Here is a 20,639-nt window from a genome sequence, read left to right as displayed (position 1 = left end):
GGTGGGGGCAGCTGGGTGGACTAAGCTGAATTAAAAAGTTTCTCAATGTCTAGAAGATTCTCTAAAAATCCCCCCCTTTGCTTTTGTCTGTCTCCAAGTGCCTAATGTATTCCTCTAACCTTACATCTCCATTTCCTTTCCTCTGCTGTCCTTTCTCTTATTCTCTCTGTTCCCTCTCCCTGCTGTCCTTTCTCTTATTCTCTCTGTTCCCTCGTTCTTCATCTCCATGTCTGCATGACTGCCCGTGGCCGAAGCCATTCCCTGTGAGCCTGGCTCGTTCTGGGCCTGTCACTTCTGATTTGCCCTCTGCTGCTGTTACCCCCATTTTTTGTCCATAAATTCATAAGCAGCAATGAGATTGACTTCAATCTACAAGTGTTAGACAAGAGAGCGGGCCGTCGCGGTGCCAGCCCCACTGGGGGTGCAATACATTTTTCATTTGCGCTCAAAGAGGCCCACACAGCAGGTACCCGCAGCCATGAAGGTCACTGATGAGACGGGTTCACTGCCAGGGGAAGGAATGCTGGGATATCTGAGCTCCAGCATCACACACTAAAACTTCACCAGGAAAATGTGTGACACCGTTACATTGCTCATCTTACCAGACCCCAGGGAGCGGACACATGGCAGGCGCTAGGACCGTGAGGGAGCAGACACATGGCAGGCGCTAGGACCGTGAGGGAGCGGACACATGGCAGGCGCTAGGACCGTGAGGGAGCCGACCGATCCTGTGGAGTTGGCACTGTCGAGCTGGACCAGGACTGCGACATGAGCACTGCTAGCTTAGGCACCAGAGCCAGACAGAGCCCGCCTTTGGTGTTAGTTTAGTGAATATTCAGCTTGCACAGAGTCAATAGACTCTGCACTGATGTTTGGTCAGCCCGGTCCAGTCACTCCAGCTCGCTGGCCAGGCACATCAGAGCAAAACCCAGGTGTGTTTTTTTTACTACAATGACAGAGCCAACAGGCAGGAGTCTGGACATTAATACTGGCCAAAACCCACTGTGTTTCTCATTTACATGAGAAAAAAAAAGACAAAATAAAGCAACATCAATGACCGTAGCAGAGAGATTTGTATCCGTCCTTCATCCAGAACAGTTGTGTGGTGCAGTGACAGCAGTGTGCCTGGATGCATTCCCTGTTCATTCCCTGTACAGGAGCCTCTGGGTTTGGCTTTATTAACTCAGTAATGGGGAAAAGAGAAATCACCATACTCAGAACTACCAGCTGCATTCTTCCAGCCACAACAACTCCCAGAGAAAAACAGCAACATAAAAAGGCTTCCACCTCACGCTACCACACTTTTTCAAGCCTTGTGAGCACCCAAGCCTATAGCGACGCATCCCCCATGCTTTCATACTTCACAATTTTAATAACGGAGGCAGAGATGAATGAGCCACTGTCTTCTTTGCCCCATGGCAATTTTGGGATGGGGGGGGGGGTCGGGGGGTTCTCTAACAAGCTCGCCAACACTTGTTCTCAGCCCTGTAAACAGGCGTAAGGAGCCGAGCATAAAGCAGGCGTCTTCCGAGCACAGCGGGATCTCTGACAGCCCGGGAGAGGGCTGAAGGCTTTAACTTGACTCACCTGACATCAGACGCCGCTCGGCGGCTCATCAGATGACAACGGCGTCAGTAACAGTGTCGTCGGCGGCGGCCGATGAGGAAGGTGCGTCTGAGGATGATGGCAAGCTTTTCACTCAAAACTCCTTTAAAGAGCTGTGAGATGAAAAAGCCAAAGCCTACACCCAGATCCGACTTAACAAGGTGTCGTCTCCCATTTGTGACACGCTAGTTTGGATGGCAACAGGTGGAGACAAGCTGCTGGTGACGGGGAGAAAAGGAGACACCCAAATGCTGTTCCAGTTACTGAACGTCACGTTAAAAAGTTAAGAAATTCCGCAGTGTCGCAGTGTGAAGCCAAGATGGTGTAGCGATTGGCCCCTGCCCACCATCTGCCATCACCAAACAGAATGTCTTTTTCCACTGCTCCACAATGGAAGATCAATACTAATTAACTGGTTTTATGATGAAACAAGAGATGAAAGAAGAGATTATAGGGGATCTCTATCCCTCAGTCTGCACTCTTCACACAAAGATTGCAAACAAATCAAATTGCATTTTTTCTTCATAACCTTACAGCTAAATTAAATCTGCCTTTCTTATTTGACGCTCGGCATTAGACAGAAACTTTACAACAGAGCTTAACTCCGCATTCTGATGTTGCCACGGACTGAACTCCAACAGCTCAGTGGGGAACGCGCTAGTTTACATAGAAACAGTCGTTTCTATGTAAACTCCTCCATGTTTCATGGAAAAAGCCTTCACAGCAGCCTTTGCTTCATGGTCACAACTGCAAAAAAATTTTTTTTATGGAGGCTATGAATGCATCCCATGGAACCCCCCCGAGCGTGATGTGATTTGCTGGTATTGAGCTCCTTCTGGCCGATGCTAGTCATTTCCCCCACGAGAGCCCTGCCTGACACTGATGAGGAGATGGAGGGGTGTCATGAGCCGAGCATTTTGCACCTGACACCTGAATTGCTTTCTTACATTTCCTCTAATGCCACCTGTCAGCAGGCTAGCTGCAGCCAGAGCTTTGACCTTTCCCTGGAAAAAACCTTTAGAGGGGTAAAACTGTTTCCAGACTTGTGTTTTTGGCCGTTTCAGACATCTCAGCCTCTTTTGTCCGGGTTTGATGTCAGACAAGACCGTCTGACTCGTCAGGGGAAAGTGCTGGATAAATGTTTCCCATTTCAAAGGCCTTTCATTCAACTCCAGTGTCGGGCGTGTGCGGCTCGGTGCAATCTGTTTTGACACGTGGGCTGAATTTACAGCACCCTAAGCAGCTCATCGCTCTTTCCCCTGCCACTGCTGCTGAGCAGGTGTGTGTGTGTGTGTGTGTGTGTGTGTGTGTGTGTGTGTGAGAGGTGAGAGAGTCACTTCAGAGGCTGCGCCCGTCCATCAGTCTTACGGTCATGATGACTGGAAAAAGGAGTATTATTAACACGGGTACAAATACGTCTGCCGCAGAGATTAAAAGGAAAAACACATCCAACTCATGATTTGTGCAAAAGTCACAGGAAGTCAAAACTTTAGCAGAAGTAGTGCAAACCTGTTCTATATGAATGGCCCATAGAGAGCCGCCGAGGGACGCAGCAGCCCCAAGCCCTCTATGGCTCACCCACAATTACTCTTCCATAATGGAGTGCCTGAGGCTCTGTGGCTGTTTGCTTTACATGTATTGGTGTGGAATGTACTACACAGCAAACTGGGCATTACAGGAAAGGTCACACTGTTTTCTTTGCTCCGTTTCTATCAAATCAGCAATTTTCAGCACCATGGATAGGGACCACAATGGCTGTGGCAAACCTAGCCACTGGGGTCTGTCTCCTTTCATCCTCTGGGTCCGTGTGTGTGTGTGTGTGTGTGTGTGTGTGTGTGTGTGTGTGTGTGTGTGTGTGTGTGTGTGTGTGTGTGTGTGTGTGTGTGTAGGAGTGATGTTTGGCCCATTAGCATCTGCCTTTAGGCAAAACATTCAGCCCATCCTGGTCTGCCTGCTCTTGTGCCTTAGAGATGCAATTTCTAATAAAAATGAACAAGCCTGCATGTGTGTGTGTGTGTGTGTGGTGGGGAACAGATGAAAGGGAAGCGCAGATAAGACTGGCCGAGCCGATAGCCATGCGATATTAAAAGCGGCTCAGTCAGAATGACTGGTTGATGTGAGCAGCAGCTCTCTCTTTCTGACCTTAAGAGTGGAAGAAGTGCTGAGCCCCGAGTTCTAACGGCGGGATCCGGGGATGGAGGTGGAGCGCGGCTGAAAAGCACTCCCAGAGTTTAATATTTGACGGCCAGCAGTTCATCACCTGCTTGCTGATGTGAAGGACTGGCCAGGAGAGAAAGAAAAAGAGTATTGGCGATATGAATTTTTTATTTGATAGTTTTATACGAGATTGCTTTCTGAGGGAGAGGCCGCACGAACCTGCAGATGGTCTGCATGGAGAGTGAAAAAAGCCAGCACACACACACACAAAAGGAGTTTCTTTCTCAGTTGCAAGCGCGCACACACACGCACACACACACACCACACATCCTTTCGCATGCACACACCTCCAGTTTGCCTTCAGGCGTGGCCATAAATCATGAGCGTGCATGGCTATGAAAGTCTGGCCATGGCGTTTGGGGGGTATGTGGGGGAGAGCAATAAATGGCTGTCCGACCTGAGTCCATCACGTCAAGGACGAGTGACCGCCACCCTCATACACACACACACACACACACACACACACACATACTGTACACACGGAACATGTGACAGCCTTCTACCACCACCACCGCTGTCGCTCAGCTTCATTCCCTGTTCGGGACTCATAAGTTCCCTACCCTCCGTCGCCACCCCACCCACCCAGTGTTCCTTTATTTCACTGGGACGACGGCGCTCCATTTAGGCTGAGAAATATGGCCGGGGCTCCTGGCTCGCCTCCGCGCTGAGCTCAGGATTTATGCTCGCCTGCCTCCCCACAACAGAAGTTACAGGGAGACTTTGTTCCACTTTTGTAGCTCAGTGCTGGGCCTGGCTCTGAATGGGGCTGGTAGGGACTGCACTGTGCAGCTCTGTGCTTTTCTGATTGTTCCACTGGAGAGTCCCTACAGATGGATGCTGCAACAGCCCAACTAAGACTACTTGATGGGTAATGTTTTCACAGTAGGGTACCACGTTCTGTCTCTCCGTTTGGGTCGATGGGAGCATTGGGAGTTTGCTAACCGTGATGCAACGAGAGGAAAGTCTGACAGGTCGAGACACACTCCTGGCCCTTTTAAGTATCTCACTAGACCTTGAACATAGCAGGGGGACTGCATTTCTGAGACAATGCCCTGAGCTTTGTTTGGGGAAAAACACATATTATCTGGGTGACTGCTGGGGTGGTGGATTGTTCTCTCAATCCAAGAAAGTAAATAAAAACGTTCACCTTTTAAAATGTATTTATTTATTTTATTTTTTTTCCTTTGTGGTGCTATGCGGATGCCACCACTGACGGCAGTCATTGCTTCATCTTTAACATAAAGCGCCCCTTAAAAACTCAAGACAGAGCCCCAATCCACAGACATCCGGGAGCGAGCCAGCCGGCCGCACCTTTCAGCACACATCAGCGGAAACGAGGCCTGATACAAAACCCATTTCCAATTAGGCCAGCGCCATCAACCGCCAATTACGGGCCGCCTCACAGCCCAGCTCCGCTAGCCCAATCTCTTACCCCCATTACCCCGGCTCATCACCGGGCTCAGGCGAAGGACAGAGGCCCCGCGCACGAGGGGGAGGGGGTAGAAGAATTAGGGAGGGGAGAGAAACCATTAGGGCAGAGAAATTACCTCCCGCACAGGGCTTCGGGCAGAGGTGTCAAGAGCTCTCTCTCGCTCTCTGTGTGTGTGTGTGTGTGTGTGTGTGTGTGTGTGTGTGTGTGTGTGTGTGTGTGTGTGTGTGTGTGTGTGTGTGTGTGTGTGATGCAAATGAGCAGAGCCTGCCTGCAGTCCAACAGACTCGTCCTTGGAGGAGGAGACTGGGGACTTCAAGGTTGGCCAATTTATGCTGACTTACAAACAAAAAAACTACATGTATTTTCAGTACTGTGGCAAGAACCATCAGGAAATGTGAATACACTCTACTGATTTTTCACCTACAACAGTAAGCACATTCTTTATAGACATTATTCTATTACCAGTAATAGTATGTCTGTTTGAAACTTCCATATCTTACTTCTGACTTCAATCAGTGTACAGGTCAAAGTGAAAGGCTTTTAGTGAAAGGAAACCCTTTAACAAAGAGGTACCGAGTGCTCAGACAAAAAGTAGCACCGAGTGTGCTCAGACAAAAAGTAGCACCGAGTGTGCTCAGACAGGGGTGAAGAGGATCAGGAGTCTCTCATGAGATGGGTTATGTGGTGGGAGGTTTATTAAACGCCTCAGGGGTTCGGCTCTAGACTCCAGACTCTGATATGTAGGTGTATTCACCCCTAAAACTGGCCAGCAGGCCCACAGGGTGAACTGGCCTTCCTAGGGAGCAGAGCATTGGTCAAGTGTCCAGAGCAGAGGAGAACAAGGGGGAGAAGGAAGAGAAGGGTCCTTAGGAGAGAGAGCAGAAATAAGACTCCCATGAGGAAGAGTGTGTGTGTGTGTGTGTGTGTTTGAGAGTGTGTGTGTGTGTGTGTGTCTGCCAGTAAGGCACAGAGCAGACATGTGTAAGATGTGAGGAGGCAGGTGTGTAGATGGATGGCTTTAGGACATGGAGTACAATATGAGGAATGGCCAGGTGCTGCTTCCAGCACAACTTGTCAGGACGCTTCCTTCTGAGCTCTAACGCAGACGGATTGACGACTGGTCAGAGGAGATGAGCTCAGCAGAGACACCCACCTTCCTCTCTCTCTCTCTCTCTCTCTCTCTCTCTCTCTGTCTCTGTCTCTCATGTAAGGATGCTGCATGTCATGGGTCATCCTTAGTGAATCTCATACGCTGTGAGATAAACAACAACAGACCCAGAGGCGGGCGTGCTCACACACGTGGACGGCTAGATCCCCGGTCCTGCTGAGGGGGCGAAATGAGGACCAACGTGGACATATGGTGACTGCACCCGTGCAGTTGTGTGCCGCTCTGGGGACAGCAGAAGAGGTCTCAGGATGGAGCAGGGGTCCGCATCCCACTTCCCAACCACTGGCCAGGCCACCCAGCTCAGGAGTGCATGGGTAATGCTTCTTAATGGGGAACATGTGTTTGGGGGGAGGTGGCGATGAGCAGCCGAGCGTCTAATAGAGTGAGGTCCCCGCTGGCCAAGGGCTGCCTGTCGCTCTGCCTGATTAGAACTGATGGGCCGGGCTGCGCGGTGCGCCGAGCATGGTCGCCTCACCGTGCCCTTTCGCCGCCACCAGCCCTCCTGGCGGGTGCCATGGAAACGGCGGGCTGCCTGGTGCTGCGACACTCCTGCGCGTTATTCAATTTCGGTCCTTTAATGACCAACAACAGGTTTGAATTAGCCTGCCACTTTCCATTTGATTTCACTGCAAATTGCAGGTTTTTAGACTCCTAATGCATGGGACTGTAGCTCACAAAAAAAAAAACCTGCCAGAGGATAGTTTGACAAAGTGGCGCCCGATTCGCGGCACCTGAAGAATGAGACTGGGGTAATGGGGAGAGACGCACCTGCCAAAACAGTCCCCTGCCACCATCTCTTACAAATGAGACAGACAAAAAGCCCAGACACTAAAACGAGCTTTTTTCCCTTACCTCTGCCACTGAAAAGAGAACAACACTCCTGCCATTTAGTCAGTGTCACACATGTCCTAAAGTGAGTTAGCCGAGTCAGTGGATGTGTTGGACAAACATCTAAAGTCATTTATGAACAGCACTTCAAACTGCTACTTGGAGGAGCAAATTGCCACCTGAGCTCCTTCAGTCAAGCTGCTTAGGTGACCATACATGATCCAATAACAAAAGATAAAACAGACAACAGACGAAGACAAACAATATTAAAACATTCAAGCAAAGAGAATGAAGAGAGAATACTAGTGAACATGTTTGAGATTGAGAATCAGAGGGAAACTGGTGGGGTGGAGGGTAGATCTGATTCAAATCAATGAGAAAATAGAAAAAAGAGGAGAGAGATTGTGTTAGTGTGGGAGCGAGAGAAAAAAGGAGGGAGGGAGGGAGAGAGAGAGAGAGAGAGGTGTGTGTGTGCGCGCTGGAGACATGTGGGTTATTGGGGAGCAGCTGGGAGCGGTGATGTGGCCGAGGGCCGGCCGGCCTGCTGAGCTAATGAAAGTCTTCGCTGTGGGCCCTCAAGGGCTCGCCAGGGCCCCACACACACACCCGCACGGCCAGTAGAGAACACCTGTGACAGCTTTTGATTTATGACACGCTCTCTCGCCCTCTGTGTGTGTGTGTGTGTGTGTGTGTGTGTGTGTGTGTGAGACTTCGAGCCCTGCAGGTGGTGTGGACGCAGCATGACATCTGTCAGCTCTCCTCAACAGTGGCCGTAGCAAAACAACAGTGGCAGTCTTGTGCCAACACACAGATAGATGCACACACACACACACACACACACACACAGTCTCTGATGTCTACGGACACCTCAGTAAGGTGTCTGAAGTTGCTGCTTTTTCCCCTCCACACCCCAAAGCAGACCCCCACTCTCTCCCCAGGGTGCCTTTATGCAGCAGTGACTCAGTAGACGTGTTATTTTCAGTTCTGTTATTAAGTGTTTATTTTTAACAAGAGATGGCTCATCTAAATCAGCCAGTTCATGACTAATAGAAGCAGCCAGTGGGAAATGATAAAGATTCTGTGGGAAATCACTGACTACTTTAGGGCTCAGCACATTTGGGATGGGAGATTCAGGCCTATATACTGTAGAGCGGAATATGGAGATGACTTACCCTGACACTTTGTGACAGCATCTCCCTGCCTCACACACAGCCTCACACTCCTGCACCCGCTCACAGCTGAATGTCTGGCACATGGCCTTAGTCAGGCCCATGGATCCAACATCTAACACTAGCACCTCCTGATATAGTGCCCTGTCTGATTCCTCACCACTGAAAATTGTAGGTGACAGATTGCAAGTGATTATGTTAGTGTTTCTGAGTCAGCCCTTGAGGTGTGTGTGTGTGTGTGTGTGTGCGTGTGAGAGAGTGTGTGTTTAAAGGTGTGAGTCTGTCTATACATAAATGCATACACATGTGCAGTTCTTAAAGACAGTCATACACATTCTGCTCAGCTAAACAGCTGTTCCATCCCAGCATCATTTGCTGCCACAGCACAGGGAAGAGGTACAGTATGTGCTCACACACACACACACACACACACAAACACGCGCACGCGCACACGCACACACTTCCCATCCCCTCCTCAAATTAGAGACTTCAAGGCCCACAATACTTAACCGCATAGTGCTGCACCCATAATTGCCTGTCACAAAGTCACACAACGGAACCAAGATCTGAGACAGGCGAGACATGGCTGCCCGAGAGAGAGAGAGAGAGAGAGAGAGAGAGAGAGAGAGAGGCGCGTCTCTGGCACAGGTGGAGGACTGAGTATCCCATCTCTCTCAGCCATCATCACCTGCTCTCATGTGGGGGTGAGTGACACTGATGGTACTGTGTAGGGGAGTGGGGAGTGGGAGTGTGTGTGTGTGTGTGTGTGTGTGTGTGTGTGTCTGTGTGTGTGTCTCTCTCTGTGTGTGTGAGTGTGTGTGTGTGAGTGTGTGTGTGTACTGTATCTCTCTCTCTCTGTGTGTCTCTCTCTGTGTGTGTGTGTGTGTCTCTGTATGTGTGTGTCTCTCTTTCTCTCTCTGTGTGTGTCTCTCTCTGTGTGTGTAAGTGTGAGTGCAGGGATTAAAGTGAAAAAAAATCGTTTGACTGAACTTTTTTCAGGCCATAAGTCATACGTTGTTCATATCTACCTATAGAGATAGCACCCCTTTTGCGGTCGCGACCTATTGGTTTTTAATGTACAAAAAGATGCAAACAGCAAAGTAAAGGGAGTATTCGCCTTATTCACACAGCGGCCATTGTTTAAACCAAAACGAGGCTACAGGGTACACTTACTATATAATTAATGCCACCTACAGGTGAATGCATAGAACATAACAATCCTATGGTTTGTACCCTGTAGCCTCGTTTTAGCCGCCAATGGCCGCCATGTGAATAAGGCGAATTGAGAGTGTAATTGATTGAGATTGAGTTTTCCTGATGAACAAAAATATATTTTAGTACCATCCCTGACCATTGCTGATTAGCCATTGCTGTTCTTTTCTACTGCAGCAATATTGTAGAAAGGCTTTAACACACTCTTATTTAATTACTTCAGGCCAAAAGTGTTTAAAGGGGAGATTTTTTTCTTGTTAATATGCAATTCAACACCAAGTAAAATCTATAAAATCAAGTTTGCAAGACTTCCCATTTCCTCATCAAAGTAACAAATCAGAACATTCTAGATATTGTTCATATTTCCATTTGTTGCCTCATCCGCATTTAATGAAAACATGGTAATTTTGAGTTTTACAGACAACTCAGTTTTCCAATGAGCAGCAATACTGTGTGTGCTCATGCAGGAGGTCTGCGCATTTGTAACGACAATCTGGAGACGGCGCTTTTGTCTTCAGCAACAGATTGTATAAGGTTGACAAGAGGTTGGGATATGGTTAAGGACAGGTCGTGTTGCGCTATGAAAGAACATGCATAGCCTACTTTCTAAACGTAAAAACGGTCAGCCATAGATAAACGTAGCCTACATCTGTCGTGGTGGCTAGTTGCACCAGGTAGGGAAGATGTCCTGAAGTGCACGAACGTTAACCTTATGGCGGTCTTCTGATTGGTGGCGTGCTAAAACGTTTTCCTATTGCATCCATAAACAATTTTCTTGCAGCGAACCGCGCAAAAGCAAACTCCTGGCACTTTAATTTCTTTACACCATGGCTTGTTAGTTCTCCCCCGTTTTCATCAGCTGCCCATCTGCATTTATTTTTTAACTTTTGACACCTGCCTTCCTTTAGCAACAACGCATCCATGACAGCTAGTGGCCTTGCCAAATAGACGCACACAAATCATGACGCTAATATGCGAGGTTCTGGTAGGCCCACTGGTTATGGTTTTGTGCTATAAATTAATAATATTTTATAGCAAAGTTTTAAGTTGACTATTTTAATTGTATGGTTATTTTTTGTCAACATACACTCACAACCTATTGTCGTTAAAAGTGAGGCCTAAGCAAAATAGGCTACAAGGCTGTCTGTGCGTCACAAACACGACTGACCCCCTTACTCGACACGCTCAGTCAAAACCTTCCGTCGCAAATTGTGAAAAACATTGTTGTATGTCATAACAGACGGGATAATAAATTGCATAGGCTACGGTTTATATTGCGTCGCTTTACACATAATGTTAGTTGCATTGATTAAAAACTGTAACAATAATAGTAGCCTACATCGGGTGGCATAGCAGGCTATCTGTTCAAGTCATAGGTGACACCCAAAATGAATGACCTCCCCTGACAAGAGTTCGCGATAGTAAGTGTCTACATTGATGCACGGAAAGAACAAAGCGTCCGAATTCGCACATAGAGCTCACAATATCATATCCAAAAAAGTTAAACGGATTGGCCAACCTCATCAGCTGTCTCGATTGTGTCACTATAATCCAACTTTTAGACCGTTATAGTCCTCCATACGTGTTCTTTTTTTTAAGCAAACGCCCGAGACAAGTGTGTAGCTACAACATACAAAGCGAAACTCATGGCTGACGTAGGCCATATAGGACGTATCTTCTTGAGCGGTCACGGATTGAGACACAGAAAGTTCTCAAGAACACTATTAGGTCTTTAAACATTTACCTAATATTTGTAGTTGCCTTAAAAAAGGAAAAGCAAAGGTGACAGTCCCCCCCCCTCCTATTTTTTTTCTCATCGGATCTGCATCGATCTCAAATATGACATTTCTAAAATCAAATTGACGGAAATCCGTCCTATGACGGAGAACTTTAATCCTTGTGTGAGTGTGTGTCTCCCTGTGTGTATGTGTGTGTGTGTCTCTCTCTCTCCCTCTCTCTCTCTCTGTGTGAGTGTGTGTCTCTCTCTCTCTGTGAGTGTGTGTGTGTGTGTCTCTCTCTCTCTCTGTGTGAGTGTGTGTGTCTCTCTCTCTCTCTGTGTGAGTGTGTGTGTGTGTGTGTGTGTGTGTGAGAGCTGGACCCAAACAGGTATGTGTGTGTGTGTGTGTGTGTGTGTGTGTGTGTGTGTGTGTGTGTGTGTGTGTGTGTGTGTGTGTGTGTGTGTGTGTGTGTGTGTGTGTGTTGGACCCAAAAGAGTATACAGCAGGTGTGTGTGTGTGTGTGTGTCTTTGAGCTGGACCCAAATGGGTATACAGCAGGTGTGTCTGTGTGTGTGTGTGGGGGGGGGGGGGTCTACTTTAATCCCCTCTCTCTTCCTTCTGTCTCTGTACGTCTTTGTAAGCCTCCCACTTGCTATTACAAACTGGGCTGACTGGCCAGGCGAAGCCGACACTGCTGGTCTCAGCACTGCACTCCTCCATAGTCCTCTTTTCATCACTCTCTCTCTTTCTCCCTTTCCCACTCTCTATCCCTCTCTCTCTTTCTCCATCCCTCTCTCTCTTTCTCCATCTCCCTCTCCTCGTCTTGGTCCCTGCTGCCTATTCTCCCTGCCTCAATGCTCCCGCTGCACACAACAGATGACTATCACAGTACTCCATATTCAAGGCCAGGTCAGCCACGCTAATATCCCCTCCAGGGAGGAGGTGGGGATCCGTGTGTGTGTGTGTGTGTGTGTGTGTGTGTGTGTGTGTGTGTGTGTGTGTGTGTGTGTGTGTGTGTGTGTGTGTGTGTGTGTGTGTGTGTGTGTGTGTGTGTGTGTGTGTGTGTGTGTGTGTACGCGCGCGCGCGCAAGGGGGAGAGAAGTTGAATTTCACACCCTGTAGCTCCGTTATTACCAGGTTTGAAGGTAATATTGATGGACAGGCGGGAGCGGGGAGGATCGGAAAGGTCAGGGGGAGATAAGGTGCTGTTTCTCTCTCTCTCTCTCTGTGTGTGTGTGTGTGTGTGTGTATACACTGTATAAGAGAGTGTGTAGAGGCCACAGCTCGTTGAATTATCAGCACACCCTCAGCTGGGCCCAGAGACCTGCAGACCAGCGTCATGTCAGTGGGAGCAGGAGAACGGGATGGTAAGAGAGAGAGAAAGAAAGAGAGGGAGAGGGAGGACAGGGAAAAGAAAAGGGCTGGAGAGGGTGAAGGAGAGGAGCAACACAGAGTGGAAGAATGAGAGCATGGAGAGACAGGGGCCTCATTAATCACATCAGCAGAACAGAGACACCTGCTCATTCCCTCTCCAACACCCCACACTCTCCACCAGCAGCACCAGCATGGACACTTCACAAAGAACACAACTATGACCTTCACTGAAACACACACACACACACACACACACACACACCTACACACCTACACACACACTTAATATAAAAGAGTTGAGTACTTTAATATAGAGGAGCGGAGTGGTGTGGGTGGCTGGGTTCTGGGCCCAGGTATTTAATATGAAGGGAGAAGCGTTGGCAGTGGAGTGGCAGTGGGCGGGCTGGGCTGTTTGTTTAGGAATTTATTTACCCGTCAAAGCCATTAGGCGCCATTTAAACAAGCATGTCTGGGCTTAATGAGGCTAAGAGAGAGCGGAGAATGGCTTCAGCGCCGCCTCGGCCCTCTCCGCCTCGTCCTCCTCCTCCTTCTCGTGTGAGAGCAGCGCCGGGTCTTGTTCTCGCTAACACATTTAGCGTTGTCCCTCGCGCACGCCTGGCCCCTGCCGCTACGCCATCCATCTGAGGAGTCATTTCAGCACCGGCTCTTAATCAGGTCTCATTATTACCAGAGGCAGCCAAAGTAGTTTGGACCCTCTTCACTTTTCTATTAAGAGAGGAGCACAACATGCCCTGTAACCATTCCTGACACACTGAGACACACACACACACACACAAAAGCATGACAGTCTATGGACCCTTTCAACAAGGTAAACAAAAACAATGCTTGAACATTGTATTTGGGCCCCAATCTACTTCCTCTGCATTAAGATAACATATGGAATGTTAAAAAGGAAGTCTTGTGGGGCCAACTATGATGCTGATAATGAAAATTCCATTAAAAAGGGTCTATAGGCCTAGTTGACTTATTCTATTACAGCTCATTCAAACACAGGTTAGATGCATCCTCCTGGCTGGGTATTGTGAAATGGTGTGTATGGCACTGAGGTTCGGAGACCTCTACTTCAGCCTTCTTTGAGTGTTAAAAAGCGCATGGTGAAGTGCATGTGAGAAATCGATCACTGAGCAAGAAGTTACTCACAGACCTAAGTTAACATCTGATTTTGGCACCTGGTCATTCATCTGCTATGCATTTGCCTCTGCTCAGCTGCCTTGCTAACGGTGTCTTCTGTGTACAGTATGCAGTTTGAGATGAATGCAGTCTTAGAGTTCAGTCAGTCATGACATTTCTACACACTACTAAACATGCATCTAAGTTAATGTGCACACAGAAATACCCCCACAAGTAATGGGAAGTGTTCCTTACAAAGCATGTTATGGAGTGTGTCTCTGATTTGGACTGATTGTGCTGGCCATGCAAGGCTTCCCTCACACCAACAAGACCGTTTCCTCTGCTCCAAATATCTCCCCATAGCGGAGGCACACTGCCATTCATACTCACAGCTAGCGCACGCCCATCTTCCACCTATCTTAACAAGGGCGTTTGAGCTCTGCTTAGCTCCTGGTCTGTGATGATGGCGCCTTGCATAAACATCATGCTTATTCCCGGACACTCCAGCAGTGCCAATGCGACAGACTGACACAAAGCCACAGAAGCTGTGGGTGCACCTTGGATGAATGTCAGCCTGCAAACCAATCAGATTTGCGTGGGTGATGGTGAGACTAACGGCCAGAGTTGACTTGGTTATCAGGATGACATTAACAGCCGCAGATCCCTTGGCCTGTCGTCCTTCCGTCTTGGGGCCTGGAGCTGCCGCCTGGGTGATAAGGGAGGGTGTGTGTGTGTGTGTGTGTGTGTGTGTGTGTGTGTGTGTGTGTGTGTGTGTGTGTGTGTGTGTGTTGTGGTAGGGAAACTTTCTCCGAGAACAGTTTCGACTAAGTCACCTTAAATTGCTACACAGCATTACGGTGGGAAATGTGACTCTGCACTCTTTGGGAGTGAGGGAGTATTTTTAACACACTGCATATTACTGACAGAGAGGGGGAGAGAAGGAGAAGAAGAAGAAGAAGAAGAAGAAGAAGAAGAAGAAGAAGAAGAAGAAGAAGAGAGGAAGATGAAAGTAGGAAGAGTAAGACCACAAGAAAGGAGAGAGAGAGAGACATATCAAAGCGGATGGCTGACGGGTTGCTAATACCTCCTTTCTGGGAGAGCACCTCAGTAATTACTACTTCCCTTGCTCCCCTTAGCTAATCCCTGCTGCTGTGACACACACACACACACACACACAGAGCTGGAGGAAGAGAGGGAGGACAGGCTCACTCGACAACAAGCACACGCATTCACACGCAGCCACACACAGAGGAGTCTATTGAACACACAGAGAGGCGCTTGTGTTGGACTTCACAGTGCATGGTGCTCAACTCAAACATTGAGAAAAGGAAGAGAGAAAACAGCATTAAAAGGACACACAAAAACACATAAAGACAGACAAAAATGCGTACTATTTCACAGAATTCGAGCACACCAACACACACAAGTCTACTAATCTATTAAGGACGTGAAAAACAGTGTTCTTTCAACCTGCATCAGGCAGAAATGATTCAGTAAAATCTAGTCCGATGCTCTGGGTGCCTATGGAGGTGGTTAGAAGTGGTGGAAGAGCCTGGAGCTCAGTGGGATGCTGACAGGAGAGATTCCCCACTGGTAGCCACAGCTTGTGGGACAGGGAAGCACAAGGACTCCGAACATATGCTCCAGGACATGGCATAAACAACCCACGACACCGCGGTGATCAATCACACACCCACAAGTGCACGCAGTGCAAGTGGCGGGCCCCTCACTTCCACAGAGCTCTCTAGTCAATTAGCTGGTCAACGCCAGCCCACACGGCCATGCTGGATTTCCCCACACGAGATCCGTAGTGTCACCCTGGACAAAGCTAGCACGGATTACGCACTGTGGCAAAACCAGCGACAAACAAGATGCACAGAAACACAAATTGCCCCGCAGCACAGAGAACACTCCTTCTTAAGACAATTTTAGGATAATATCTGCCCAATTGAGCTACTCCATAGCGAACACACATCTACATTAAAAAAAAAACAATAAAAGCACAGGTATCCTCGAACAGAAAGCCCACCAAAAGATGACGATGCAAGACTGTCAAGTGGTGGTCAAGTCTACCTTTGCGCTCGGAGCGTTTCTTGCGCCTCCTCTTGAACCTGGTCCGCATCAGGCAGTAGTAGGCCCCCATGTTCTGGGCACTGTCCACAAACAGGGCCATGGCTAGGGGCCGGCTGGCCCCGAGGTGGTGCGGTGGGGTGTGGACCGGACCGGACCAGACCGGACCGGTGTGGGGTGCTGAGGCTGGAGTCTGGCTCTCCTGTGCTCTGTGCTGGAAGCCTACTGGAGGTGTGAGCTAGCTAGCCCTAACACACTCTGGCACGCCGCACACTCGCTCTCCCTCTCTAGCTCACAGCTGTAAGGCACAGCGCATGGTCCCGCTCTTTTTCTCTGCCTTGCTTACACCCGTTTACAGGCGCGCGCGCACACACACACACACGCAGGCAGGCAGGCAGGCGTGCGCTCTCTCTTGCTCTATACCCTCCCCTCACGCCTTCAGCACTTTGTGGGGATGAGACAGGAAGAGAAAAGAGGGAGGAAAAAAGGGAGGGAGGAGGCTTTCAGGGAGAAGAGAGGAGGAGATCTCTCTTTCTCACTCTGTCGGTCTCCCCCTCTACCCTGCTTTAAGGTTAGGAGTGAGACTACTGGCTGTGGCAGTATCTTGTGTGCTCTCTCTCTCCTCTCTCTCTCCAGCACCACTCACTGCACTGAGATCAGATACTCCTCCAGCAATGTGCTTTCAAGAAGCCTGCGATCTCATCTAAACAGCCTCTAACAAATCAGCCTTCTCATTTAGTCTGCTTGTCTCCATTGGGAAACACTACACAATCTATCACACACCAGATACATACCATTTCCCAAGTGATAGACGTAGAAAACAACTTGCACTCACAAAAGTGCAGCTTTCTAAGAAAACTGCTCCACAAAAGGAAAAGAAGATTTTCTCATCCATATTCTATCATCATAAAAGTTAAAATGCTGACCGAGGTTGTTAAGACTCTTTTTGGCTGTGAGCCTACTAGGGGTGAGATGGAGGAATACATAACCAAGTCATATACAGTCTCTGACAACATCACAGGCCCTGTTTGAGCCTGGTGTCCACTGCACAGACCACAGCAGAGAGTCAGAAAGTTTTAATGTTACTTGGAAGTTGATAACCTAAAGTATAGATTTTGAAGAATACTATGACAAATGTTAGAAAAACATAGAAACATATGGTCTGCTACTTGACAATTACATTATGTTGGTGTAGCCATAGTATACACTCAATGCTGGTGAAAAAGAGAAGGACCGACATGGAAGGTAGGATATTTCAAGAAAGACCACAGCCGTCCATTATAAAACTATATACTTTGTTTGCTCATTAGTGGGTGTAGTAAGGAAGTATAACATCAAACAACAATCTGATACCCACGCAGAAAAAAAAAGATAATGTCCATGAGAGTGTCCATGACAATGACAACCCCCCATACAAATTCCAACAAATCCGTCCCATATATGAATCTGACACCCCTGCTCTACACCTTGAACCATATTCATTTGACGCTGTAACTTGGGGCTTAAAACTTTGTCACACATAATTGGAAGACCAGCCTCCAACACCTGGCACACTGCTAGGCAGCTGTGTCTACAGCACAGAAGATAGGCTGCCTTGATTGGAAGGCTGTACATTCAGTAGCACAGTCCAGTGCAAAGTACAGTCCACAGACCAGTGCCAATAGAATACCCTGAGTGACCCATTTAGACCTAGCCTTAACATGTCATCTAGGGAGCTGGATCTTATGGAGGGGTCTTATTTGAAAAGAGAAAAATGTAGGATGTTCATGCACACACACACACACACACCTCACATTGCCAAAATAATGTTTTGTGACTGGACAAGGCAAAACAGCCAGCGGTCATTTTGCTCAGTTTGTGATTGGAACCAAGGTTGGTGCAATCACAATGTGGACAATGTGTTTGCAAAACTTGCAATGTGCAAGCTGCACGTTGAGTTCAGTCAAATAAATGTAATCATGAGTTCAGGTGACAGGTAACATATCAAACATGTCAAATATCTGATGCAGATACCTAGCTATTAATCCAGCCACAGAAACCATCAAGATACCAATGTATCTTGTTCATCAAGCTTAGATTATCCAGCCTTCATCCAGGTACTGTGTGCCATTTCAGAACAAGCTAATGTCACCACCTTGTGGATGTTTGCTAAAATGTCAACTCAATGTAACGCTTCAACAATATGAAGTCAAGGCTTTATTCAAAAACATATCTCTTCTCAAAAGCAGTACAAGCAGAAATCAGCATTGTCCACATTATGAAAAAAATAAATCACTGATCTACTTAAGAAAAGACACAAATACTATCTACGTATATCACTTATGTAGGTTGGTCATGCATCTGGTGTTTTGACTTTGATTAAGTTACAGCATAATTGTCAATGCTTAAACCAGACAGTGTGTGAGCAACTTTATTTATAAATAATGAAAACAAGTTGACAACTGAATGTACAGAAAAGCAAGCCTATAGCAGTAGAGGTCAGGTTGGCTTGCAGACAATCTCAAAAGAAAGCCAATACTGCTGTTCTTGTAAATCAGTTTAGGGAGTAGATGAGACTACATTAAGTATAAGGAATAACATAGTATAAGCATGAAAATAAATACTTGAAATCAAAGAGTTTAGGGCAACGTTGAGCTTTCTCACTGCCCCCTAGGGGCAGCCACAGATATCACAACTTCACCTGGAATGCCCCGTCACCTACTTAGAAATGACGACACCCATTGGAAAGCACTGTAGCAACAACAGTGACAGAAATGAGCTCCTAGTAAGGAAAAGATGCTTGAATGCAATCACAGCAATATTTCTAACCTAAGCACTAAGGAGTCCTACATTATGACTCACACTTTGCCACTTCCCAGCTCACTTTTCTGTCACTCACAGGAGACCCACATGATGTCGGATTCCAACTTAATCCACATTGCTCTGCCTAAGACGTAAGATGTTTGCAGCATGCTTTTTTATTGTGAGAGGATGGATGACAGGTGATTGGTAAAAAAAATACCCTAAGGGCTACACACCTGTGTCTCCGTTAGCTGTCAGCGCTGGGGGATCTCAACAGATGCAGTGGTCTGTGGAAGAGAAATACACACAAAGGTCAACACCGTTCATCTCACCAGGACAGCAAAACACATCACTTCAACAACACTGCAGCCTTCCATGCCATCATTTGAAATAAATGACAACAGCATAATGTTGTATAGGCCCTCTAAAGTGATGAAGAGTCAAAACAAATGCTTCATCTACAGTGATGAAGAGTCAAAACAAGTGCTTAGTGAAAAGAAGATGACAACCAGATGTACTGTTCCCCCTAGTATGGTACAAAACAGCCATAACCTCTTGGCACATTCAGGGGCTGAAAATAGCTAGAGACCACTAATGTGAGGCTCAGGATGTTGGGGTTTGTGTGAGGGCAGCTGTGGGGCTGTAATCGCGTGCATCCCGACAGACCGGACCCTGTTCAAATAGAATTGTGCTACTAAACACATCTGATGATGACATGTCAATCCACAGACAGGCCCGGGATTCCACCCACAGGAGGCATGGACACTTTCAGCTGTGTAAAACTCCTCAATAAAACACTGTGTAAAAAAATAATAATACATTTTTGTGGATTGGAGGGGATGGCAACTACTGCACTTCAACTCCAGATCGCACCAAATGAGGAAACATAAAGCATGGAGAGTGGGAGGGGGCCAAAGGGGGGGAAAGTGTGGGAGAGGTAGTTGGGTAAAAAATTAGGGAGTGATACTTAACACCAAAGCTCAAGCTCAAAACCTCAAGCTCGCTCTCCTGTCCAAATCCAGCCTGAAGGAAGGAAACGTCTGGCCTCTGCAGACCGAACATATTTAAGGTGGCGGGCTTGGCCAAGAGCTGCCCTTTTCTTCACACACAGAAAGCCAGGAAGGGGGTTTGGGGAGAACAGGAAAAGAAACGGAGCTGGCAATCTCCAAGTGCTAACCTCCAGCTAACCCTCTGGCATGTCTGCGAGGACCACAGAAGGCCCGTGTCTGCAGGCAGAGCGGGAGCCAGACACAGCTTGGTCTGGGGGCAAGAGCGACCGCTTTATGGGTGATGAGCAAAACAGCAGGCCTGTCACAATCTCATCCATCCAACACTAACTATGGTCAGATAGACTCCTTCACTCGCAAGGGTCCTACGAGGACAACTCTGCTTCTCGTCATTGCTGCACGTCTCCAACTAAAGATACGCGTCTACCACGAGACACACGCACACACGCACACACACACACACACACACACACACACACACACACACACACACACACACACACACACACACTACCCTGTTGTACCACTTTACATAGAGTATACTTTCCCTGCTAGCCAAAGTACAGGGCTGATCATTTGTTTGGACAGCTTAAGTAGAGAGGAGCTGCTCTTTTGATTTATAGATGTGGCAGATACAAGCGTAACACGCAGGCTCTCCTTCAGGGCTGCTGTGCCTCGATCAGGCACTCCTACTAGCAATGTGAAGAAGTACAGAGGTACCACAGAGGTAGGGTCAGGCGAGGGTCAGGACATTGTTCTCCTGTGTTCAAGAACAGCTGGCAAACTTTCTCCCTCACAGTCACACATGCAACCAGGCAGGACAGTGTAAGTGTAAGTGTAAATGCAGTCTCCACTTAGTTTTTCATTCGATCCCATGTCTGTTTATCCAGCATTCAACATCACATCTAGTTAAAACATTCTTCTGTG

The 20,639-nt window shown here is 47.8% G+C and overlaps 1 protein-coding gene across 5 annotated transcripts in view; it reads right to left on the bottom strand.

The window, feature by feature from the left end:
- adarb1b (adenosine deaminase RNA specific B1b) overlaps positions 1 to 20,639 on the bottom strand; it is a 108,334-nt gene that overhangs the window by 21,757 nt on the left and 65,938 nt on the right. For all 5 annotated transcript variants that reach the window (XR_012981905.1, XR_012981906.1, XR_012981907.1 and 2 more), the window contains exon 3: positions 18,942 to 18,992. The gene's annotated coding sequence lies outside the window, so the exon portion shown is untranslated. The remainder of the gene's footprint in view (positions 1 to 18,941; positions 18,993 to 20,639) is intronic.

Source organism: Alosa pseudoharengus, unplaced genomic scaffold (assembly GCF_046254945.1).
Source record: "Alosa pseudoharengus isolate Yale_2024_CS ecotype anadromous, Long Island Sound unplaced genomic scaffold, YU_APseudo_1.1 YU_APseudo_1.1_scf_3, whole genome shotgun sequence".
NCBI classification, from domain to species: Eukaryota; Metazoa; Chordata; class Actinopteri; order Clupeiformes; family Clupeidae; genus Alosa; species Alosa pseudoharengus.
The sequence above is the reverse complement of the archived record's forward strand: the minus strand, read 5'-3'. Positions and strand labels throughout refer to the sequence as shown.